This window comes from Chiloscyllium punctatum, chromosome 27 (assembly GCF_047496795.1).
Source record: "Chiloscyllium punctatum isolate Juve2018m chromosome 27, sChiPun1.3, whole genome shotgun sequence".
NCBI lineage: Eukaryota > Metazoa > Chordata > Chondrichthyes > Orectolobiformes > Hemiscylliidae > Chiloscyllium > Chiloscyllium punctatum.
The window spans coordinates 56,632,622-56,658,052 of NC_092765.1; the positions used below are offsets into that span (position 1 = coordinate 56,632,622).

The 25,431-nt window shown below is 44.5% G+C and overlaps 1 long non-coding RNA gene across 1 annotated transcript in view; it reads left to right on the top strand.

Annotated features, from left to right (window-relative positions):
- The window catches only part of LOC140453306 (uncharacterized), a 36,748-nt gene extending 11,617 nt beyond the window's left edge, over positions 1-25,131 (top strand). The window contains exons 2-4 of the long non-coding RNA XR_011952342.1: positions 2,759-2,893; positions 15,084-15,195; positions 25,052-25,131. This is a non-coding gene — a long non-coding RNA (uncharacterized lncRNA). The remainder of the gene's footprint in view (positions 1-2,758; positions 2,894-15,083; positions 15,196-25,051) is intronic.
- The last annotated feature ends 300 nt before the right edge of the window (positions 25,132-25,431 follow it).

Sequence of the window (25,431 nt, forward strand, 5' to 3'; positions counted from 1 at the left end):
GGGCAGAGCATTGAGAGTAGAAATTGGGATGTCATGTTGTGGCTGCAGAGGGCAATGGTGAGGCCACCATAAAAGCATTGTTGATCAGTCGGAAGAACTCATCTGGTTAACTCACCTCCTTTAGAGAAGGACATCTGACATTCTAACCTGGTCTGCCCTGCACGTGACACCAGACGCACAGCAATATGGCTGACTCTGTGCTATACTCTTGGTAATTAGCATTGGGGCAAAGCATGTTGGTCCAATCAGTGACACCCTCAGCCCATGAATGAATAAATAAAACTACATATATTCCTCCCTACCTCTGCAAACCCCTCCAGCTGCAGCAATCTATACTGGCTTTGTAACACCGTTCAGACCCTGACCACTCTCTGTAACACTCTCCCCACCTCCAGCACCTTCAGCTCTCCCAGTTCCTTTTGTGACATAAAACCTTGACAATTATTCCCTCTTCCATCTGACCTCCTCCTGCGAGCAGACCCTTTGCAATCCCTTTTAAACTTACTCCGAAAACGTTCTCTCACTTCAGGATTTTAAGTACTTTTTGGTGATGCTCTAAGCTCGATAATCTAATATGATCCTTTTTACTGGAGTGAGGGACCAATGGGGATTTCTTGCTGAGGATTTATCTGTTTCAATGGAATGTCCTTTGGTTGAGTGTTTTACACTGCTCCTTCAAATGTTTTCCACTGTTCATTGACAGGCACATATTTCAGTCTGTTTAGCCTGTTTACCTTGGTCAGTTCTCCTCTCAAACTCATGTTATTGGTTATTTTTGTTTCTAGTTGTAGCTTGTCATTTCTGTGATTAAATTTAAAACTTTATATTTCTTGATACTGCACTTTTTCGCAATTTCTCAGAGGATCTCTCCCGGTGACATTACTCATTCACGAAGTTTCATCTCACAATGGTCGCTCTGAGATAGTTACATCCCCAGCCAGTTGCACAATTTGTAATTCAAAGAAACACTGAAAACTAATTCTCCGAACACCTCTTTCAATATCACTGTTGTCAGTGTGACTGTCCCACATTATGCAAATGTTGATATTTCCCAAAATTATCACAATGTGTTTGTTAAAAAATTCCAATGGGTTCCTCTTTAATGCAGTGATGAGCAATGAAATGCTGTTCCGTGGCCGAAAACTGTTCTGCTGCTTGTGTCCTCGGCAAGTAGTAGCCAGAATTTATATTCAGACTGACTCTACTTCATAACCTGAGACCAAATGCTTTCTCTGTAATGCCTTTGGTATCCATTATTGTTAGCGTTACCCATTTTGCCTGAGTTTCGACAAGGTTGTTAACGATTAAATATTTATGTCCAACTTTTGTTCACCCTGTAACAATATCTCTCTGGTGTCTAAATTTCTTCTACCTCTGTGTCAGAAATCCATCTGCCTTATTGATGAGATTTCGTCCATTTAAAAAAAAAACATAATTTACTCTTTCCCACAATTTCCTGTCACAAACCTATTCCCTGATGTACAGTTTTAGTTAATCACTGTCCCATCCTGTTCCTTTCTGATTGCCTTCAGCCACATCCCGATACTGTTCCGATGCTTCACCTTTTCTCTTTGGATTTGGAAAGCTCCTTTCACCTGGACCCTGTCCCTGCATCTTCTCTGTCAGTTTAAAGCCCTGTCCATAAACCTACCGACATGATTGGCCAGGACACTGGTCCTAGCACGGTTTCAGTGGGACAATCCTAATGGATTTGTTTTTATAAGTCAAGTATTGGATGTGGGTGTCTCTGGCTGACCAGCCTTTATTGCCCAGCCCTAGCTGCCCGTGAGCTGAGTAACTTGCTCGGCCATTTCAGAGGGCTATTGAGATGCAAACACCTTGCTGTGGGTATGTCGTGCAGTCCACGTGAGGATGATCAGATCTCGTTGTCGAAAGGGCAAGTGGACGGCATGGCACGGCTCAGTGATTAGCACTCCTACCTCACAGCCCCAGGGTCCCAGGTTCGGTTCCAGACGCGGGCGACTGTGTGGAGTTTGCATATTCTCCCCGTGTCTGCATGAATTGCCTCTGGATGCTCTGGTTTTCTCCCACAGTCCAAAGACGCATAGGTCAGGCGAGTTGGCCATGCTAAATTGCCCCTCATGTTAGGTGTATTAGGTCGAGGGAGATGGGTCTGACTGGGTTACTCTTCAGAGTGTTGGCAAGGACTGGTTGGGCCGAAAGACCTGTTTCCACACTGTATGGAATCTAGTCTAAGGGATTGTGATATTTGTACATCAGCGATGGTTTCATATTTGTTTATGGATTGTTAATTGCAATTTTTAAAATTATTGATTTTAAATTCCACAATATCTTATGATGGGATTCAAACCTGCCTCCCCTGAGCATAAGCTGAGGTTTTGGACAAATGCCCTAATAATAATGTTACTAGGCCATCACTTCACCTGCTCACTGGTTGCTCATCCTTGAGCACTGATACATGAAGCTAAACCCATTTTTCCAACATGACTGTGTGATCCTGAAGTCTTCCAGCACTCTGGTGATATCACTCAGTCTCTCTCCATGTGGTATCCCTCACTGTGTGGATCTAAGTGCTACCTCTGTCAGTGTCTCTCACTCTTGCAGCTACTCCAGATCCTGAGCCAACAGAATTCTCCACTCCAGAGAGACACAACAGCACAGGCGAGGGATGGAGTTTGGAATTTTCCAGATCTCTGTGGGGCTTTCCATTCTCCATGTGTAACCCTCGCTGCATCAGTCTAATTTCCCATTCTGTCTATTTCTCTGTCTCCTGTAGGTCCACAGGAAGTTCCTGACCGAATAGACTTCCTAACTGCCGGATGTTTCATCCACCACCCCATTGAAGATGGTTGGTCAGCCAGAGAGACAAAGGGCAGGGGGTTCTTGAGCCTTCAATAAATCCTGCAGTGAGGTAAGATCACTCATAGTGCACAAAGCAGAGAGCAATGAGAGGGCTCCAAACATCGCTAAGAAGACATGATATAGATACAGTGCTGGAGGGGGAGCACAGTATAGGCACACCCCAGACTCAATCACCACATCTAATTTAACCTATGTTGCACTGACAGAGCATCGAGAGTTCAGAGTTATCAATCCAGTCCTGTGCTGTCTGAGTGAGCATCAGGACAACAGAGGTTAAAGCAGGCCTCCGATGAGAGGTTGGGAATGCTGCCTGGGATCTTTCTGTTCTGTGTTCTCTCTCCAACATTGTACTAAGACTCAATACTCTGCAACACTTTATCTATGGCATGGCTTGTGCACCAGTGTCTTCAGTCATGTTTAACTCCTATAACAGCAGTTGTCCCTGTAATCTAATCCATTCCCGATTAGTCCCTCCACATATTTGAGATGTACTGCACACCAGATTTCCATCCCTATCGCTGTAACTTGCTTCAGTGTCTACAACATGCCTTATTTTGGTACACTAATCCTCTTTAACTGGATACAGAGTGATACAGCACGGAAACAGAACCTGTGGTCCAACTCCTCAATGCTGCCCATGTTACCTAAACTGAATGAGTCTCATTTGCCGACATTTGGCCCTTATCTCTTCAAACCATCTCCTCTCCATGTACCTGCTCAAATGTCTTTTCCATGCTGTAATTGTTCTTGTTTTTCCCATGTGCCTGAGGCAGTCTGTTCCATCTATACACCATCCTCTTTGGATAATGTTCCCCCTCAGCTCCCTCTTTAAATCTTTGCTCTCTCACCTGTTTACACCCTCTAGTTTTGGACTCACCTACCCTTGGTTATTCACCATTCTTAGGGTCACCCCATGGCCTCCTCTGCCCAAGGGAAATATCTAGGACAATGTTACAAATGTCTCCAACGTATGTAACAAAGTGCTGGCCAATGTCGGCAAATGTGCCAAATGTCGCTTTCCCCACCCTGTCCACCTGTGATGTCTCTTCCGACCCCTGATCTCTCTCTCTCTCTCTCTCATTCTCTCTTTCATTCTCTCTGTCTGTCTGTCTGTCTCTCTCTCTCTCTCTCTCTCTCTCTCTCTCTCTCTCTCTCTCTCTCTGTTCAACACCACTGGCCAGAGCCCTTCCATTTACTGTATTAGTCCTCCCTGGTTTATCTTAACAAAATCCAACAGCTGAATTAAACTCCATCTTTCATTCCTTGGTCCACTGGCCCAGTTGGTCAAGATCCCCTTTGATAACCGTATTTACTGCCCACTACACCATTCATTTGATCATCAACAAACGTTCGCACAATCACTCCTATGTTTTCAACCAAATTGTTTATGTCGATGATGCACATCAGTGGACCCAGCCCTGATCCTTTCTTCAATAATGGAATAAAACCATATTCTTGTCATAGAGCCATACAGCATGGAAACTGACCCTTCAGTTGATACCCACCATAATCTAAAACTAAACTCTTCCCAGCTGCCTGTTGCTGGCCCATATCACTCCAACCCTTCCCTATTCACCTGTTTATCCAAATATCTTTTAAATTTTGTAATTGTACCCACATCAACCCCTTTCCCAGGAAGTTCATTCCACACTCAAACCACCCTCTGTGTAGCAAATTGCCCCATATCTTTTTTTTTGAACATCTCTCTCCTCTAACCTTAAAAATGTGGCCCCTCCTCTTGAGACTCCCCCATCGTGAGGAAAAGGCAACTATCATTAAATTGATCCATAAATCACTTTTTTTCCCCATAAACCTTTATAGCATCATGTCTCAACCTCCAGGCTCCAGTGAAAAAAAGACTCAGCCTATCTAGCCATTTTTCAGAACTCAAGCCTTCCATACCCAGCAATGTCCTGGTAAATCTCTTCTGAATGCCCTGCAGCTTAATAATATCCTCCCTGTTAACTGGGCGACCAGAACTGGACAGAGTATTGCAGAACAGGCCTCAGAAATGTCTGTGCAATCTCAACATGACGTCCCAAATCCTCCACTCAATGGACTGAGCAATAGTCAGGCATGCCAAGCACTGTCTTATCCATCCTGTGATGCAACCTTCAAGGATTATGTACCTGAACCCGGAGGTCCCTTTGCTCTAAAACACTAACTTAAGCCTTAACATTAATTATATAAGCTCTACCCTTGTTTGTTTTACCAAATGCATTACCTCGTATTTATTCAGATTGAATTCCATCTCTAGTTTTTCAGCCCATTCACTCCCTTCATCAAGATCTCTTTGTAATCTCAGAAAACATCCTTCACTGTCCATGATGCCACCCTCCAGCCTGCCAGCCCATCACACATGGCTGTCAGTAGTACACATATCTTTGCTAGGGGCTCCACAATTTCTTCCCTAGCATCCCACAGTGTCCTGTGATACACTTAATCAGGCTCTGGGACTTGCCATAGCTTTGTGTTTTAAAATCTCCAGCACCACCTCTTTTATAACATGCACTCTTTTCAAGTCATAGAGATATACAGCATAGAAATAAACCCTTCAATCCCCAACTCGTCCAGGCTTACCAGAAGATCTAAATAAATCCATTCCCTTTTCCAGCATTTGGCCAATAATCGTCTACACCCTTACTATTCAGATGCCCATCCAGATACCTTTTAAATGTTGTAATTTTATCAGTCTCCATTACTTTCTCTCTCAGCTCATTCCACACACACACACACCACCATGTGTGTGAAGAAGCTGTCCCTTCAGTCCCTCTGTAAACCATTCACCTCTAACCTTAAACTTATGCCCTCTAGTTTTGGACTCCACAACTTCTGGGAAAAGGCCTTGAATGCTTACCCGATCCATGCCCCTCATGTTTATATAACCTCTGTAAGGTCATCCCTCAGTCTCCGAGTCTCCAGTGACAGTAACCCCAGCTTATTCAGCAACAACCCGGGCAATATCTTGTTAATCTTTTCTGAGCCCTTTCAAGCTTCGCAACATCCTTCCTGTAGCAGGGAGACTGGAATTGCAGAGAACTCCAATTGTGGTCTAACGTATTACTCTTGTTCCCTGAGTTCCCAGTCTTTCTGCACAATAAGTTCTGGAGTGAAAAAATTGTTGAGGATCTTAGCAAATATCCTGCAGTTCCATACATCGATGGGCTCATTGATCCTTAATGGACACTATTTTGTCCTGAGTTACTTATGCACTCTTAATATACTGACACAATCACTTTTGGATCCCCTTTCCTTCTCTGCTGAGGCTATTTCATATAACCTTTCCCCATTCCTGTTTTCAACTCAGTGTATTATTACAACCCCTGTATGTCCTCAGGGATTCCCTTGATCCAGCTGTCTATACCTGACGTGTGCCCCCTTTTCCTTGACCAGACCCTCAATATACAGCCAGTTTTTCCGAATGCTGTCAGCATTGAGCTACACACAAACAGGAACATGCTGATGTTGATCGATCAGTTTATCTCACTTTTAAAATATTTTCACTTGCCAAACTTCCCTTTCCCTGTAAATAATTCCCTTCCCCAATCACATTTTGAAAGTTCCTGCCTAATACGATCAAGATTGGTCAGGCTCCATTTTATAACTTGCACTTATAGACCAGGCCTGTCCTTTTCCAAAGCTGTTTTCAAACTACTAAAACTGTGGTCACTTTGGCAAAATGCTTTCCCACTCACATCTCAGTCCCTTTCCCTACCTTAATTCCCAAGTGGAGGTCAGGTTTTGCCCCTTTCTCTTTTCAGGCCATTTACATATTGATTGGGAGTTTTCTGGAACACAATTACCAAATTCCTCCCTTGCAAACGCTGAAGACTGGCAGTCCCAGTCTAGGTTTGGAAAGTTTAAAAACCCCAACCATAACAGCCCTATTATTACGGTTGGTATTTAAGATGTTCCGACATATTTGTTCCTCAGTCTGCCAAAGATTACTCAGGGTCAGCAGTCCGATCGTATCAAAGTGATGACCCATTCTTATTTCTCTGTTCCTCTAACATAGCTTCACTGGGCGGTCCCACAGGAATATCCTCTCTAAGTATTGCTGTGATGATTCATGCAATCAAAACCCACCACCACACGTCCGCTCTTGCCTCCCCTTCCTGTAGCATCTCTACCTTGAAACAATGAACTGCCAGTCCTGTCCCTCCCTCAGCTGTGTTTCTGTAATAACTATAATATCCCAGTCCCATGTTTTAATCCATGCCTTGAGTTCATCTTCCTTAGTTGTCTGGCCCCTTGCATTGAAATAAATTCAGTTTAGTCATCAGTTTTCCCCCATTCCCTGCTGTGTTCTTGCCTGCCTTGTCTGCTGAAATTGCTGTCTTTAACTCGTGTACCAGCCTCAATCTTCTTACCAGCCTTACGTTTATTTATGGTCCAAAACCCTGCCAGATAAGGTTATATCTTCTCAAACAGCTCTAGCAATTCACCCCACCAGGATATGGGGCCCTCTCCCGCTCCCAGTTCAGGTGCCTTTCCAACCCTGTCTCCCTGTGCTGACATCTTCAGGGATCTATGGACTTGTCCACCAAGGTCCCTGTATTCCTCAGTACTCCGCAAGGACCTACCGTTCATTATGTCTGTTCTTCGCTTATCGTACCTTCCACAGAGTATTACCTCACTTCAATCAGAACTAAACTCTGCTTAGATTATCATCCGATCGACATCGGACCGCAGATGGAGACCATCCTCCTCACTGTGAACAACACCCTCACCTTTCATGTCATCTGCAAACCGACTAATGATACCTTCTGCTTTCACATCCGAGTTATTAATGTTCAATGGTTCCTGCACAGATCTCTGTGGTACACCCGGTGGTGAAAGTATTCTATCCAACAATTTTGCATCCAATTTGCCAACTTGCCTTGGAACCCAGTCCTTTTGGACCAGCTTTTCGTGTGGATCTTGTTTAAGGACTTAGTCAAGTCCGTGTAAACCACATCATCTGCACAGCCATCGTCAATATACTTAAGCACCATTTCAAAAAAACGGAACTGAATTCCTCAGACAGTATCTCCCTCTGCAAAATCCGTCATGACTAAACCGAGTTGATCCTTACCTTTGCAAGTGTCGATTCATCCTCACAATTGTTTCCAATAATGTCCCTCCCCCTGCTGTCAGACTATCTGCTCTGTAATTACCTGGCCTATCCCTGCTGCCCTTCTTGAACAAAGAAACCACATTAACGATCCTCCAGTTATTCGGCACTTCACCTGTCTCCAGCAAAGTATTATATATATCCACCAGGGCCCCAACAATCTCTGGGTAATTTGCATGGGGTCAAAGAATGCTGGTCCAGGCAGTGACACCCACATCCCATGAATGAATAAATAAAAATACACATATCCCTCCCTACCTCTGCAAACCCCTCCAGCTGCAGCAATCCGTACCTGCTTTGTAACACCTTTCAGACACTGACCACTCTCTGTAACACTCTCACCACCTCCAGCACCTTCACCTCTCCACGTTCGTATCGTGTCAATAAATCTTGACAATGATTCCCCTTCCCATTGCCCTCCTCCTGCTCGCACACCCATTGCAATCCCTTTAAAACTTACTCTAAAACTCTCTCTCACTTCAGGATTTTAAGTACTTTGTGGTGATCTTCTCAGCCTCATAATCTAGTATGATCCATTTTGTCCTGAGTGAGTGTCCGGTGGGGATTTCTTGCTGAGTTTTTGTCTGTTTCAGTGGAATGTCCTTTTCTTAGAGAATTTTACACTGCTCCTTCAAATGTTTTCTACTGTTCATTTAGAGACACATATTTCAGTCTGTTTAGCCTGTTTACTTTGGTCAGTTCTCCTCTCAAACTCATGTAATTGTCTATTTTTGATTCTAGTTGTAGCTTGTCCTTTCTGTGTTTCACTTTAAAACTTTATATTTCTTTAAACTGCACTTTATCACAATTTCCCAGTGGATCTCTCCAGGTGACATTACTCATTCACTTTTATTACACAACAGTCGCTCTGAGACAGTTACGTCCCTCGCCAGTTGCACAATGTGATATTCTAAGAAACACTGAAAAAAAGTCTCCGAACTCCTCTTCCAATATCACTGTTGTCAGTGTGATTGTCCCAGACTTTGCGAATATTGACGTTTCACTAAATGTACGCCATGCCTGTATTAAAAATTCCAATGAATTCCTATTTATTGCAGTGACGAGCCATGAAATGCTGTTCGGTGGGTGGTCTAAAACTGTTCTGCTGCTTGTGTCCTTGGCAAGGAGTAGCCAGAATTAACATTCAGACTGACTCTACTTCATGATCTGATGCCAAATCCTTTCTCTGTAACGCCTTTCTTATCCATTATTGTTAGCGTCGTCCATTTTGCCTGAATTTGCACCAGGTTGTGAACCATTGAATATTTATGTTCCACCTTTTCATCGCCCTGTAACCACATCTCTCTGGTGTCTAAATCTCTTTTATCTCTGTGTCACAAATCCATCTACCTTGTTGCAGAGACTCTGTGCATTAATAAAAAACATAATTTACTCGTTCCCACAATTTCCAGTCACAAATGGATTTGCTGATCTACAGTTTTAGTTAAACTTTGTCCCATCCTGTTCCTTTCTGTTGTCTTCAGTCACATTCCCACGCTGCTCTGATGCTTCACGTTTTCTCTTTGGATTTGGAAAGCTCCTTTCACCTGAAGCCTGTCCCTGCATCCTCTCTGTCAGTTTAAAGCCCTGTCCATAAATCTACCAACATGATTGGCCAGGACATTGTTCCACTGGAACTGTGCTGGCACCAATCTGAATGGATCTTTTTTTAAAAATCAGGTATGGGATGTGGTTGTCTCTGTCTGACGAGCCTTTATTGCTCATCCCTTGCTGCCCTTGAGCTAAGCAGCTGGCTCGCCCATTTCACAGGGTAATTGAGAGGCAAACACTTTGCTGTGGGTATGTCGTGCAGACCACATGAGAGTGAACTGTTGTCTTTCTCTGAAGGTCAAGTGTTTGGATTTTTATCAATACTTATTTATGGATTGTTAATTCCAATTTTTAAAACATATATTCATTTAAAATTCCACATGGTTAGAAGTTAGAAAGAAGAAGGGGGTGGTCACTTTGTTGGGAGTGTATTGTAGACTGTTGTAGACCCAACAGATACCAAAGGAGCAGCTGTGTAGAGAGATTGCAGATAACTATAGGAATAATAGAGGAGTGCAGGCTGGAGATTTTAATATTCCCTGTATTGACTGGGCCACCTCGAGTATAAAAGACCTGGAAGGAGAGCAATTTTTCAAATGTGTCCAAGGAAGGTTCCTAAATCAATATGCAGAGGGCCCTACTCTATTCAGGCCGGTGCAACACTGGACCTCCCCTCAGAAAACGTGGTCGGGCAAGTGACTGAAGTGTCATTCAGAGAGCACTTTGGGTCCAGTGCCCACAACTGTCTCCAATTTAACAGAGTTATGGAAAAAGATCAGCAGGTCCACAGATTGAAGAGAAAAACTGGAACAGGGCCAGGTTTGGGGCCATTCTGCAGGATCTGGCCAGCGTCAATGCCGTGAATTTAAAATTGCACAACGCCCAGCTATAATCCAACTCGCTTTGGAAGCGCTGGTGATCACTGTAACAGATGAAAGGCGTAAACTAAATTTGTTTGATATTATATTCCATGACATTGCCATCCTGTTGCTCTAAATTCTGTCCCTTAGGATTGTGCTCCACAACCACCGAGATTAGATTAGATTACTTACAGTGTGGAAACAGGCCCTTCGGGCCAACAAGTGCACACCGCCCCGCCGAAGCGCAACCCACCCATACCCCTACCCCTTACCTACATTACGGACAATTTAGGATGGCCAATTCACCTGACCTGCACATCTTTGGATTGTGGGAGGAAACCGGAGCACCCGGTGGGAAACCCACGCAGACACGGGGAGAAAGTGCAAACTCCACACAATCAGTCGCCTGAGGCAGGAATTGAACCCAGGTCTCTGGCGCTGTGAGGCAGCAGTGCTAACCACTGTGCCACCATGCCGCCCACGGTGCCACCTGATGAAGAAGCAGTGCTCTGAAAGCTAGTGCTTTCAAATAAACCAGTTGGACTGGAACCGAGTGTTGGTTGATTTTTAACTTAGTACATCCCCAGTCCGACACCAGCACCTCCACATTATGATTCTAATCGATTGGGTTAGTCTGTTTGAAGGAAAAGGAACAACTGGCAAATGGGAGGCTTTTCAAAGTGTGATCTCAAGAATCCAGGACCAGTATGCCCCATTGGGGTAAAGGGAAAAGCTGGCAGGGTTAGGGATCCTTGGCTGATGAGGGATAATAAGGCTCTGGTCTTGAAATGAAGACTGCATGCATTGGGTTCAAGATTTCCGTATCTACATATTCTTAAAGACACGATCAATCTGTGGAGACCCTACAATCCTCTCAGTCCCTGTAACACTCCCAATCTGCCGAATTCATTCCAATGCCTGTGACTCTTTCAATTGAGTTCCAACAAGACCCACTATCGATGTGATATCTTTTCATTGCCAGCACCCACCCTGTCAATGTAAGCTCCTCCAGTGTCTCCATCCATCTACTCATTTCCACAATCTTCTCCAGCTCTTCCATGTTTAAACATCACCCTCCCCTACAATCTTTCCCACTCTGACCAAACTGGAGGAGGTTACTAATGCTCCCTAATCTGTGAAACTGTCTCCAACCAAAATTGCTGTCTTTATCACTTGGAGAATCTGTGTGATTCCACACCCCCTTTATCTAAATAACCTGCAGAACCTAAGCCTTCCTGTGTCTATAAACATCTTCAGTCACGACTACCCTCCATACGTCTATTTGTTTTTCCAATCTGTACAACCCACTTTATCTCTGTACTCAGCTCCATTCACCCAAAACATTCCTGTCTGTGTAAAACACCACATCCTGCCAACATCCTTATCCCTGTAAACTGCTCCATTCCTCCCAACCTCCCCATCTCCATGAACTCCTGTAGGCCCGACAGCTCTCCACATTTCTGTAACCTCCTGTGGCTCTATGCTCCTCCCTCCCTGTGAAAGCACCTCCAGCCCCCACAATTCTCCCAGTCTGGTCATCTGCCCCAGATCAGACCATTGATGTCTCTGTTCCCTCATACAACTTTAGCAACGCCTCCGATTTGTGTCACTTCATTCAGATCGCATCCTCTCCCGCTTCCCGAAACCTCTTGCTGCCATCATAACCCTTGCTATTTAGAAAATGGAATAGCACATTCCAGTACAAGCCCTTCCACCCTCAATATTGTGCTGGCCTTTTATCTTACTCTGAAGATGAAACGAACCTACATACCTTACATTTTACTATCATTGATTTGCCTATCCAAGAGTTGCTTAGATGTCTGTAATGTGTCTGAATCTACCACCACGGCTGGCAGTCCATTCCACGCACCCACCACACTCTGTGTAAATAACGTACCAGTCCCTTCCATACCGACAGGATATCCCAACCCAATCTCGTCCAACCTGCCAGCACCTGGCCCATATCTCTCTGATATCTAAGCTAAACCTTCCGCCAATTACCTTAAATGTATGTCTCCTTGTGATAGCCATTTTGCCATGGGAAGTAGTCTGTGGTTATCCACTCTATCTATGCCTTTCATTCCCTTGTACACCTCTAACAAGTCACCATTCTTCCTCCTTCGCTGTGACAGGAAAACCCTAGCTTCCACAACCTGCCTTCTATGGGCATGCCCTCCAGTCCAGGCAGCATCCTGCTAAATCTCCTCTGCACTGTCTTTAAAGCTTCCACGTCCTTCCTATAATGAAGTGAACAGAACTGTTCACAATATTCGAAGTGTGGTCTAACTGGGGTTCTGTAGAGCTGCAGCAAAATCTCACATCTCTTAAATTCAATCCCCCTGCTAATGAAAGCCAACACACCATCCACCTTCTTAACAGCCTGTCAACTTGGGTGGGACACAGGATCCCTTTGTTCCTGCACACTGCTACGAATCCTGTATTTAACCACGTAAAGGTTTTCAGCAGAATCCTCCAATCTAAAACTATCCCTATCTTTGTAAGTTCGTCCGGTCCCTACAACACTCATAAACTGTGAAACCTCCTCAAGTCCATATATTCCTAATGTCTGCAATATCCTCCCGTCCTGATGTCCCTCCATATCTCTGTAACCCCACCATCCTCCAGTGCCCTTCTGGGGAACATTGCAGAGGAAGGAGGAGTTGGAGAGTCTGGGCCATGCTACGAGGTAGGAAGGGCTGCAGAACCTGATGATGGGACAAATATCGGAAGGGACGTGGGACTTGCAGAAGGTTAGAGGTTCCGGGATTCATTGAACCTGCAGGATGGGACGGGGATGGCTTGTGGAACCTGGAGGATATTATGATTTGAACCACAGGTAATTTTTGATTGGACCATTCAGCCGATCTTACAGTCATAGAGATGTACAGCATCGAAACAGACCCTTCATTCCAACCCAGCCATGCCGACAGGATATTCCAACCCAATCTAGTCCCACCTGCCAGTACCTGGCCTATCTCCCTCCAAACCCTTTCTATTCATCTATCCATCCAAATGCTTCTTAAATGTTGCAATTGTACCATCTGTAAGATTGGCTGAAAGATCCAATCAAACATTACCTGTGGTTCAAATCATAACATCCTCCAGGTCCCACAACCCATTCATGGTCCCATCCTGCAGATCAGATATCCCAACCCAATGTAGTCCCACCCGCTCGCACCCGGCCCATCTCCCTCTAAACCTTTCCGATTTATATGCCCATCCAGATGCCTTTTAACTGTTGCAGTTGTACTAGCCTCCAACACTTCCTTTGGCAGCTCATGCCATACTTGTAGTATCCTCTGCATGAAAAAGTTGCCCCTTTTTATCTTTTATATCTTTCTACTCTCACCCTAAACCTCGCCCTATAATTCTGGACTCGCACACCCCAGGAGAAAGACTTTGTCTATTTACCCTGTCCATGCCCCGCTTGATTTTATAAACCTCTATAAGGTCACCCTCAGCCTCCGACTCTCCAGGAAAAACAACCATCACCTGTTCAAACTCACCCTATAGCTCATCACTGGCAACGTTGTTGTAAATATTTTCTGGACCCATTCAAGTTTCACAAAATCCTTCCGATCGGAAGTAGAACAGAGCTGCATGCAGCATTCCAAAAGTGGCCTAACCACTGTCTTGTACAGCCACAACATGACCTCCCAACTCCTGTACTCAATACTCTGACCAATAAAGGAAAGCAATTAGCAGTGGGGTAATGTATGCTGGTCCCTCCGGTGACATCCTCCGGCCATGAATGAATCAATGAAAATACAGATGTCCATCCCTACCTCTGCAAACAGCTCTAGCTGCAGCAATTCGTACTGGCTTTGTAACATTGTTCAGGCCTTTGCCCCTCTCTGTGACACGCTCACCACCTCCAGCACCTTCAATTCTCCCTTTTCTGATCATCTGATTAAACGCTGACGTTTCCTCTTCCGACTGCACTCCTCCTGCTCGGAGACTCCCTAGTGATCTATTTAACAAATGTGTCCACATTTCTAAATGTTGGCTTCTTCAGAATTGATAGGTTTTCTTTTCATCTCTTAATCAAATCCGTTAAGTCCTGGACCAAGTTCGTCCAAAGTCGGGGAGGAGCATTGGGAAGGTGTCGAGCACCTCGAAACTTTCTGTGGGGAAAACAGGAATCCAGGAGAAAACAGCACAAGGAACACGGTGTCACACCAACACCCCACTCACCTCCTTCCCATGGCCACCTTCTGCCCCAAGTGTAACAGAGTCTGAGGAAGGCCACATCGGACTGTTAAGCCAACTCCAGACCTCCTCCCCTCTCATCCTTCCCCTCCCACTCTTGGGGGTGGGAGGTGGAAGGATGAGAGGGAGAGGGTCAGCCTCGTCTGTGACCCACCGCCAAAGAGATGATGAGATAGGGAGGTTGAATCCCCTCACAATTATCCCAGTGCCTTTGTTACAAATTCAAACAATTCCCTGCTAATGCAGTGTCTAATAATGTGTTATCACTCAGTATCTCTCCTGTGGTATCCCTCGCTGTGTCGGTCTATTTGCTGCCTCTGTCAGCATTCCTCCCTCGTACAGGTGGTCTGAGATCCTGAGTGAACAGAATTGTCCACTCCAGAGAGATGCAGCAGCACGGGAAAGGGATGGAGACTGGGATTTTTGAGATCTCTGCTGGACTCTGCATGTGTTATCCTCATTGCTTCAGTGTAATTTCCGATTCTGTCTATTTCTTTCTCATGCAGGTAATCAAGATGTTCCTAACTCCTGTCTCATCCATCACCTCATTGAAGCTGGTTGGTCAGCCAGAGAGAGATTGAAAGTGAAATCTGGAGCCTTCAGTATATCCTGCAGCCGGTAAGATCACTCACAGTAAACAGCACAGGGTGGAGGTAGTAGACTTCTATATTCAGACCTGGAAGATCGGACATAGACACAGTGCTGGGTAAGGAACAGCAACATTCTAGGCTTCATTCCCACCATCTTTTGATGGTCCTGCTTTCACCTCTGCAGTACTGGTCCTCGTTGCGACAGCACAGGGAATCGTAGGCATCAATCCTGGCCCATACTGTATTCGTGATCTCTGTAATAGCCCCCAGTCCCGATAATCCTTCCTCTCTTTGGAATCTCCTCTCGGCCACATCACACCTCTGTCTTTGTCTCTGTCAGGTTCTCCAATCCCTAACACCCTAATCCCTAACCTTCTGCAGTAGATACTAAATTTCTTCATCCCTATAAACCCTGACAGCCCTGTCTATCCCTGTAAGATCCTCCCTCCAATACTACCCTCCATGTCAATGTATTTGTCTTTAAATTCTCCATCGGTCCCTACCTATGTAATCTTCTCCAGCTCCTACAACCCTTCCTTAGCTGTGAAAAATTTGTAAACTCCTTATCCTTCTCCAATTCTTTGATCTTTACGTTATTAAATTTCATCCTCATTCCCGACACCATACCCCTCGCGACCAAAGGAACCTCTTTCAGTTTGTGCAACCCTCTCCGTTTGTGTAACTCTCTGCAACCCAGGAACCTGGCCTTCTCCATTGCCTTCCTATCTCTGTAGCCTCCAGAGTCTAGAAGCCTTCTTATATCTGTAAATGTCTTCAGTCACGATAACCTTCCATACCTCTGTTAGTATGCACAATAATCTCCTAGATGAAACAGCCCCCTGTCTGTGCCTCTCAGTCTGCCGACCTCTTCCTTTCTCCATCCCTATCCCTATCTCCAGAATCTAATCCAGCTCCCTCTATTTATGAAAATTCCTCCAATCCCCAAACTCCTTTGTCCCACTGACATTCTTGACCAAATGTAACTCTTTTTAATTATAACATCCTTGTGTCCCTGTAAGCCTCTCTACCTCTGTAACCTCTACGCATCTGTTCAACCCCCCACTACTGAGGAATGACTCCCTGTATTCGCCATGAGGCAGATGGAATGACAGTGAACAGATAGGATCGAACTGCCTTTCTAGAGATTTAGCTGCAGAATGACCATCGCTGGGAGGTGAACACTGAAGGGTTGTTGGGACAGAGCCATAGAGTCAGAGAGATGTGCAGCATGGAAACCGACCCTTTGGTCCAACCCATCCATGCTGAGCAGATATCCCAACCCAATATAGTTCCAATAAGCAAACTAGGCAAAAAGCCAACAAGTTGTGAACGAAGGATGAGGTTAATGCATTCATGAGACAGTCATGTGGATCTGAAGATCAAAAGTGGAGCTGAGAATAAGCAAGCAGCAGCAACCGTTAGCAGGAATTCTTTTGTAAGCACCAACCAGTGATGGGAATGTCAATATGGTTACAGTCAGGGCACTGAATGTATTTGTAGCAAGGGCAGTACAGTAACTGTGTGTGACAGTAGTCTCCATGCCGACTGATACAGCAATGAGTATCAGGAATCCTGGATTGGATTTGAGATGGTTTTCTATGACATATCCTATTTGTAGATCAAATGCTGCTTACTAATAAATATCCTATAATCTCATTTTAAAGGAGTTCTGTGAACAGAGACCCATAATATTATGCAGGACATATAGAGTTTGTGCTCAGACCATGAGATGTAGGAGGGGAATGAGGCCATTTGGCCCATTGATTATACTCTGTCCTTCAATCAGATCATGGCTGATCTGATACTGTTCAACTCTGCGTTCGTGCCTTTTCCACAAAATCCTTGTTTCTCTGATTCATTAACATCTGCAGGAAGTTACAGAACAGTTGGAGAGATAGACAGAAGTGGCAAATTGAGTTTAATCTGGACAAGTGTGAGATGATGTCCAAATCAATAAGAAAGTTAGCATACTGAGGGATACAGAAGGATCTTGGTGCAAGTCAGTAACCCCCTGAAAATGGCAACAGAAGTGTTTCAGATGGGAAAGAAAGCACATGGAGCACTGGCCTTCATCGGTCACAACGTTGGGTATCGTGGTTTGCATCTGATGTGGTCATTGTATAAAATGTTTGTTTGGCCACATTTGGAGTACCATGTGCAGATCTCATCTCCAAACAATAGAAAGGATGGGGAGGCTTTGGAGAGGGTGCAAAAGGGGTTTATCAGCACGTCACCTGTGTTAGAGTTTTTAAGTGTGTGCTGGGTGAAAGAGGAAATTAAACAAAGTTGGATTGTTTTGTGAGAGTATCAGAGGCTGACAGGTGACCAGGAACAGGAATATAACATTTGGAACAGGGATAAATAATGTAGATAGTCAGAATCTCTTGTCCAATGTGTAAGTTTCAAACACTAGAGTGCATAGGTTTAAGGTGAGAAAGAGGACGTTTAAATGAGATGTGTGAGGCAAGTGTTTTTTTCACATAGAGAGTGGATGTTACCAAGGGAGGTCGTAGAAGCAGAAGTGAGTTAAGTTTTGAAATGGGAATCAAACAGAAACATGAACAGGCAGAGGACAGTGGGGTATGGACCATGTGCAGGCTGATGGTATGAGTTAGAATAGTATCTTGGACAGCATAGACGTGGTGGGCCAAAGGGCCTTTTGCTGTACTCTACTGTTCTATTTACTAACTTCCCAGCATCTGCCTGATCAGAGCCCCTCAGAATCTTGGATGTTTCATTCCATTTCTCTCTCATTATCTAAACTTCAATGGATTCAACCTCCACGTCCTCCACCTCTTCTCATTAGAAAATCCCTGCATTCCCAGAATCAGCCGAGTGAACCTTCTCTGACCTGCCTCAAATGCGACAATATCTTTCCTGCGGGCACTCATGCTGCTCATAATATTCGAGGTGCAGTCTGACTTGTACCTTGCATAGTTTTAGCTAGAGCTGCCTATTTTTAGACTCCATTCCCTCTGTAATAAATGTCAGCATTTGATTTGCCTTCTCGACTAACTGCTGACCCTGTAAGCTACATTTTTCAGATTGATAAACAAGAACTCCCTCAACCCTTTCTGCTGTCAGTCTGAAACCAAATATTGTTAGCCTGACAGTAAGTCGGGAGCATAATGACATTGTTAGAAAGGATATGTCAATATACAAAGACTGGCCACTTAGAAAGCTAATTTATTAAAAGAGAATTTGTTTTTGAGCCTGTTGAATTTAATTTGTTGGTGTGTATATAAGTGGCAGAATTGTAATGGTGTAGGAGGGTGTGGTGGTACGGGGGATATGGTGCATTTCAATTATCAGAAGCTTTTATGCAAGTTTCAATAAGGGCTAAAGAGTAACTTGGTAGAGAATAGGGCCCCTTAAAATCAATAAGGTCACCCATGTGTGGAACCAGAGGAGATGGGTGAGATATTAGACAAAATAGTCTTGTCAGTATTTACTGTGGTGAAAGACACTGAAGCTCGGGTACTTGGCGAAATAAAGAGTGGTGTCTTGGAAAGAATCCTCACCAGAGAAGAGAAAGTGCTGAAATTTTAAAATAAATAAAGGTAGATCAATCCTCAGCAGCTCACTAGGTCGATCCTGGAATATTAATGGAAGCTCGGGAAGAGATTGCAGTGTCCCTAACAGAGATAGTTATATTATCAACAGACACAGTGAGGTGTCGGAAGAATGGAGGGCGGCTAATGCTGTTCCATCGCTTAAGGACTGCAGGGAAATGCCAGGAATTTATCGCCCAGTGAACCCAGTGATGGGGACGTTGTTGGAGGAGATTCTGAGAGAAAGGAGCTCCTCACATTTACAAAGTCAAGTGCTGATTCGAGATGGTCAGCATGGCTTTGTGAGTGGAAAACCATGTTTCACAAACCGGATTGACTCTTCGAGGAGGTGGCCAAAGATAGATGAAGGCAGAGCAGTCAATGTTGTTCACATGGACTTTAGCATCCAATCAAGAGGAAGGAGGAAGTTTACTTAAAGTCGAGGAAGCAAATATCAGACAGGGCTCAAGGGAGTTACATTGGATGGCACGGTGTCTCTGTGGTTAGCACTGCGACCTCATAGCACCACGGACTCCATTTCGATTGCAGCCTCAGGCGACTGTCTGTGGGGAGTTTGCACATTCTTCCTGTGTCTGAGTGGTTTTCCTCCAGGTGCTCTGGTTTCCCACCAAAGCCCAAAGATGTGCAGATTATGTGCCTCAGCCATGCTAATTTACCCATAGTGTTCACGGTTATGTAGGTGTGGCGCATTAGTCAAGGCAAATGGAGAGTAATAGGGTGGGGAATGGAGCTGGGTTATTTACTGTTTGGAAGGTTGGTATGGAGGTGTTGCGCCAAATGGTCCATTTCCACACAGTAGGGATTCTCTGAAGGTACCAGGGAGGAAACGAGGAATGGACTTAGGGCAACTAGAAGGGGACGTGAAAAAGCATTGTTGGGAAGGATGAAGGAAAGCCGTAAGGTATTCTCCACTTATGGGAGGAACAAGAGCATGGCCAGAATGAGGATAGGGCCGGTCAGGGATAGTGGAAGGAACTTGTGCCTGGAGTCACAGGAGGTAGGTGAGGTAGTTATGAATGCTATGCCTCAGTATTCACTGCTGAGAGGGACCGTGTCATTTGTTAGGACAGCGTGAAACAGGCTGATGTACGTGAACAGGTGGATGTTAAGATGGAGGATGTACAGCGAATTTTGTAAAAGATAAGTCACTGAGCCAGACTGGATGCGTCCAAAGTTACTACACCAAGCAAGGGAGTGGATTGCTGCGCACCTTTGCAGCCTCACTGTGCACTGGAGTCGGTCCAGATGATTGGATGCAGGAAAATATTATTCCCTTGTTCAGAAAAGTGAATAGGGATAATCCTGGGAATTGCACACCTGTCAGTCTTATGTCTGTCGTGTGCAGATTATTGAGAGGACTCTGAGAGACAGGATTTATTATTCATTGGGAAACCATAGCTTGATCAGAGGTAGTCAGCCTGGTTTTGTCAGGGGCAGGTCATGCCTTACAAGTCTTATTGAATCTTTTGAGAATGTGTCGAAACACCTTTATGGCTCATTCAGAAAGTATGGAGGCATGGGATACAGGGAGACCTGTCTGTCTGGATATGGGATTACTGGCCCACAGAAGACAGAGGGTGATGATAGATAGAAACAATTCATCCTGGAGCTGAGCGACCTGTGGTTTTCTGCAGGGAGTTGTTACAGGACCTCTGCTCTTTGTGATTTTATGAATAAGTTGGATGTGTGAGTGGAAGAGTTGGTTAGTAATTTTCCCAATGACGCAAAGGTTGGTGGAGTAGTTGATAGTGTGGGGGGCTGTTGTAGGTTGCAACGGGACATTGACAAGACGCTGAGAAGTAGCAGATGGAGTTCAATCTGGAAAAGTGTGAGGTCATTCATTTTAGAAGATTGAATTTGAATGCAGACTTCCTGGTTAATGGTAGGATCCTTGGCAGTGTGGAGGAACAGATCCATAGATCCCTCAAAGTTGCCACCCAAGCTGATCAGCTTGGTAAGAAGGAATATATTGTGTGGGATTTCATTAGTTTGGGGATTGAGTTTTAAAGCTGTGAGGTTATGTTGCAGCTCTATAGAGACCTAGTTCGACCCCACTTGGAATATTGTGTTCAGTTTTGGTCCCTTCATTACAGGAAGGATGTGGAAGCTTTAGAGAGGGTAAAGAGGAGATTTACCAGGATGCTGCCTGTACTGGAGGGCATGTCTTATGAAGAAAGGTTGAGCGAGCTAAGGCTTTTCTCATTGGAGTGAAGAAGGATGAGGGGTGACTTGGCAGAGGTGAACAAGGTGCGGAAAGTCATAGATAGAGTGAATAGAGAGAGATTTCTTACCCTGACATAAATAGCTATTACAAGGGGTTATAATTTTCCGGTGATTAGCGGATGCTTAAGGGGAGATTTCAGAGGTAGGTTCGTTACATATAGAGTGGGGTATGTGGAGTGCACTGCCAGCGGTGGCATTAAAATTAGATGCATTAGGGACATTTAATATACTTCTGGATAGGCACATGGATGATAATAAAATGAAGGTTATGGAAGGTAGAGTAATAGAGATGTACAGCATGGAAACAGACACTTCAGTCCAACCCGTCCATGCCGACCAGATATCCCAATCCAATCTAGTCCCACCTGCCAGCACCCGGTCCATATCCCTCCAAACCCTTCATATTCATATACCCATCCAAATAGCTCTTAAATGTTGCAATTGTACCAGCCTCCACCACTTCTTCTGGCAGCTCATTCCATACACGTACCACGCTCTGTGTGAAAAAGTTGCCCCTTAGGTCTCTTTTATATCTTTCCCCTCTTATCCTAAACCTATGGACTTCCCAACCCCAGGGAAATACTTTGTCTATTTACCCTATCCATGCCATTCATAATTTTGTAAACCTCTATAAGGTCACCCCTCAGCATCCGACACTCCAATGAAAAAAGCCCCAGCCAGTTCAGCCTCTCCCTATAGCTCAAATCCTCCAACCCTGGCAAAATACTTGCAAATCTTTTCTGAACGCTTTCAAGTTTCCCAACATCTTTCCAATAGTAAGGAGACCAGAATTGCACGCAATATTACAACAGTGGCCGAACAAATGTGCTGTACAGTCACAACAAGACCTCGCAACTCCTGTACTCAATACTCAGACCAATAAAGGAAGCATACCAAACGCCTTCTTCACTATCCTATCTACCTGCGACTTCACCTTCAAAGTGCTATGAACCTGAACCCCAAGGTCACTTGGTTCAGCAACACTCCCGAGGACCTTACCATTAAGTATGTAAGTCCTGTTAAGATTTGCTTTCCCAAAATGCAGCACCTCGCAGTTATCTGAATTCAACTCTATCTGCCACTTTTTTTAAATCTTACGGTCGGATAAAAAATTGGCATATCATCATGGCCGAAGGGTCTTGTTCTGTACTGTTCTGTGTTCTACGTGTCGTATGGTAAACTGGGTAATAAGCTCAGATCAGTGTAAAAGGATATGGCATTCAGGAGGAGCTAGTCAACTGGACAGAAAATTGGGCTTGATGGTAGGAGACAGAGGGTGGTGGGAGATATGTTGTTTTTCTGACTCGAGGCATGTGACCAGCGGTGCAGTGGGTCCACTGTTGTTTGTCATTTGGATAAATGGTTTGGATGGGAATATTGTTAAGTAAGTTAATTAAGTTTTTTGGGTGACACTAAAATTGGTGGTAAACTGGACAGTGATGAAGGTTATCTATGATACAACAGGATGGACAGTACTGCTGGGATAGTGGGCTGAAGAATAGCAGATGGAGTTTAATTAGATAAATGTGAATTGTGTCATTTTGGTGAAACAAACCAGGGTGGGACTTGTACAGTTAATGTTAGAGCCCTGGGTCGTGTTGTCAATCAGTGACCCAGGTACACAGTTCTTTAAAAGTGGTGTCACAGATAGACAGGCTGGTGAAGAAGGCGTTTGGGATGGTTTCCTTCACTGGGCAGAGCATTAACAGTAGGAGTTGGGACGTCATGTTGTATCTGTACAAGACATTGGTGAGGCCACCATAAAAGCATTGTTGATCAGTGGGAAGAACTCATCTGGTTCACTCACCTCCTTTTGTGGAGAACATCTGACATTCTAACTTGGTCTGGCCAACATGTGACTCCAGACCCACGACAACATGGCTGACTCTGAGCTGTGCTCTGTGAAACTAGCAGTGAGACCCACATCCCATGAATGAATAAATAAAAATACAGATGTCCCTCCCTACCTCTGCAAACACCTCCAGCTGCAACAATTCAGACTGGCTTTGTAACACCGTTCAGGTCCTGACCACTCTCTGTAACACTCTCACCACCTCCAGCACCTTCACCCCTCCCTATTCCTTTTGTGACATTAAACCCTTACACTGATTCCTCTTCCCTCTGCCCAACTCCTGCAAGCAGACCCTTTGCAATCCCTTTAACACTTACTCCTAGAACATTCTCTCACTACAGGATTTTCAGTACTTTTTGGTGATCTTCTAAGCCTCATAATGTAATATGATCCATTTTGTCCTGAATGAGGGGCTGGTGGGAATTTCTTGATGAGATTCTGTCTATTTTGTTCTTTTGTTGAGTGATTTACATTGTTCCTTCAAACTGTTCTTATACAGGCTCATATTTCAGTCTGTTTCGCCTCAATACCTTGGTCAGTTCTCATCTCAAACACATGTAATTGGCTGTTTTTGTTTCTAGTTGTAGCTTATCCTTTCTGTGGTTCACTTTAAAACTTTATATTTCTTTAAACTGCACTTTATCACAATTTCCTTGAGGATCTCTCCAGGTGACATTACTCATTCACTATGTTTGATCACACAACGGTCGCTCTGAGATAGTTATGTCCCTAGCCAGTTGCACAATTTGTTATTCAAAAAAAACACCGATTTTTTTTTTCTGAACTCCTCTTCCAATATCACTGTTGTCAGTGTGACTGTCCCAGATTATGTGAATATTGAAGTTTCCCAAAATTATCACAATGTGTTTGTTAAAAAATTCCAATGAGTTCCTGTTTAATGCAATGATGAGCAATGGAATGTAGTTCGGTGGCCTAAAACTTTCTGCTGCTTGTGTCCTTTGCAAGTAGTAACCAGAATTTACATTCAGACTGACTCTACTTTATGATCTGATGCCAAATGCTTTCTCTGTAATGCCCTTTGTTATCCATTATTGTTAGTGTTACCCATTTTGCCTGAGTTTGCACAAGGTGGTGAACCATTGAATATTTATGTCCACCTTTTGTTCGCCCTGTAACCACGTTTCTCTGGTGTCTAAATCTCTTTTATCTCTGTGTCACAAATCCATCTACTTTGTTGAAGAGACATTATCTCATTCCAAAAAAACATAATTTACTCTTTCCTACATTTTCCTGTCACAGACCTATTCCCTGATGTAGTTAAACTCTGTCCCATCCTGTTCCTTTCTGCTTGTCTTCAGTCACATTCCCAGCTGCTCCCATACTTCACCTTTTCTCTTTGCATTTGGAAAGCTCGTTTCACCTGAACCCTGTCCCAGCATCCTCTTTGTTAGTTTAAAAACCTGTCCCATAAACCTACCGACACGATTGGCCAGGACACTGGTTCCGGTACAGTTCCAGTGGGACCATCCTAATGGATTATTTATTAAATCGGGTATGGGATGGGGGTATCTCTGGCAGACCAGCCTTTCTTGCCCAGCCCTAGCTGCCTTCGAGCTAAGTAACTTGCTCGGCCATTTCAGAGAGTAATTGAGAGGCAAACACTTTGCTGTGGGTATGTCGTGTAGACCACGTGATGATGAGCAGATGTCCTTCTCGAAAGGAGAAGTATTTGGCATTTTTGTACATCAGCGATGGTTTCATATTTATTTATGGATTGTTAATTACTATTTTTAAAATTATTAATTTCAAACTCCACCATTTCTGATGGTGGGATTCAAGCCCTCCTCCCCTGAACATTAGCTGAGGTTTTGGATACATACTCTAGCAATAATACCACTAGGCCATCACTTCGCCTGCTCATTGGTTGCTCATCCCTGAGCAATGATACCAGGACATCATGAAGCTAAACCCATTCTTCCAACATGATTGTGTGATCCTGAAGTCTTGCAGTACTCTGGTGATATCACCCAGTCCCTCTCCATGTGGTATCCCTGACTGTCTGGGTCTAATTGCTGCCTCTGTCAGCGCCGCCCGCTCTTCTAGTTACTCCAGACCCTGAGCCAACAGAATTCTCCACTCCAGAGAAATGCAACAGCACAGGCCAGGGATGGAGTGGGATTTTCCAGAAATCTGTGGGGCTCATTTCCATTCTCCATGTGTAACCCTCACTGCATCAGTCTCATTTTCTATTCTGTCTATCTCTCTGTCTCCTGTAGGTATTTAGGAAGTTCCTGACTCAATAGACCTCCCAATTGCTGGGGGTTTCGTCCATCACCTCATTGAAGAGAGACCTCAGCTAGAGAGACAAAGGGCAGGGAGATCTGGAGGCTTCTATAAATCCTGCAGTGAGGTAAGATCACTCAGTTTGCACAGAGCAGGGAGCAATGAGGTGGCTCCATATATCAGCTAACAGGACATGACATCGATACAGTGCTGGAGGGGGAGCACAGTACAGTACAGACATATCCCAGACTCAATCACCGCCTCTACTTTAACTTATGTTACACTGAGGCAGCATGGGGAGTTCATAGTTATCAATTCAGGCCTGCGCTGTCTTCGTGAGCATCAGGACAACAGAGGGGAGAGTAGGCCTCCG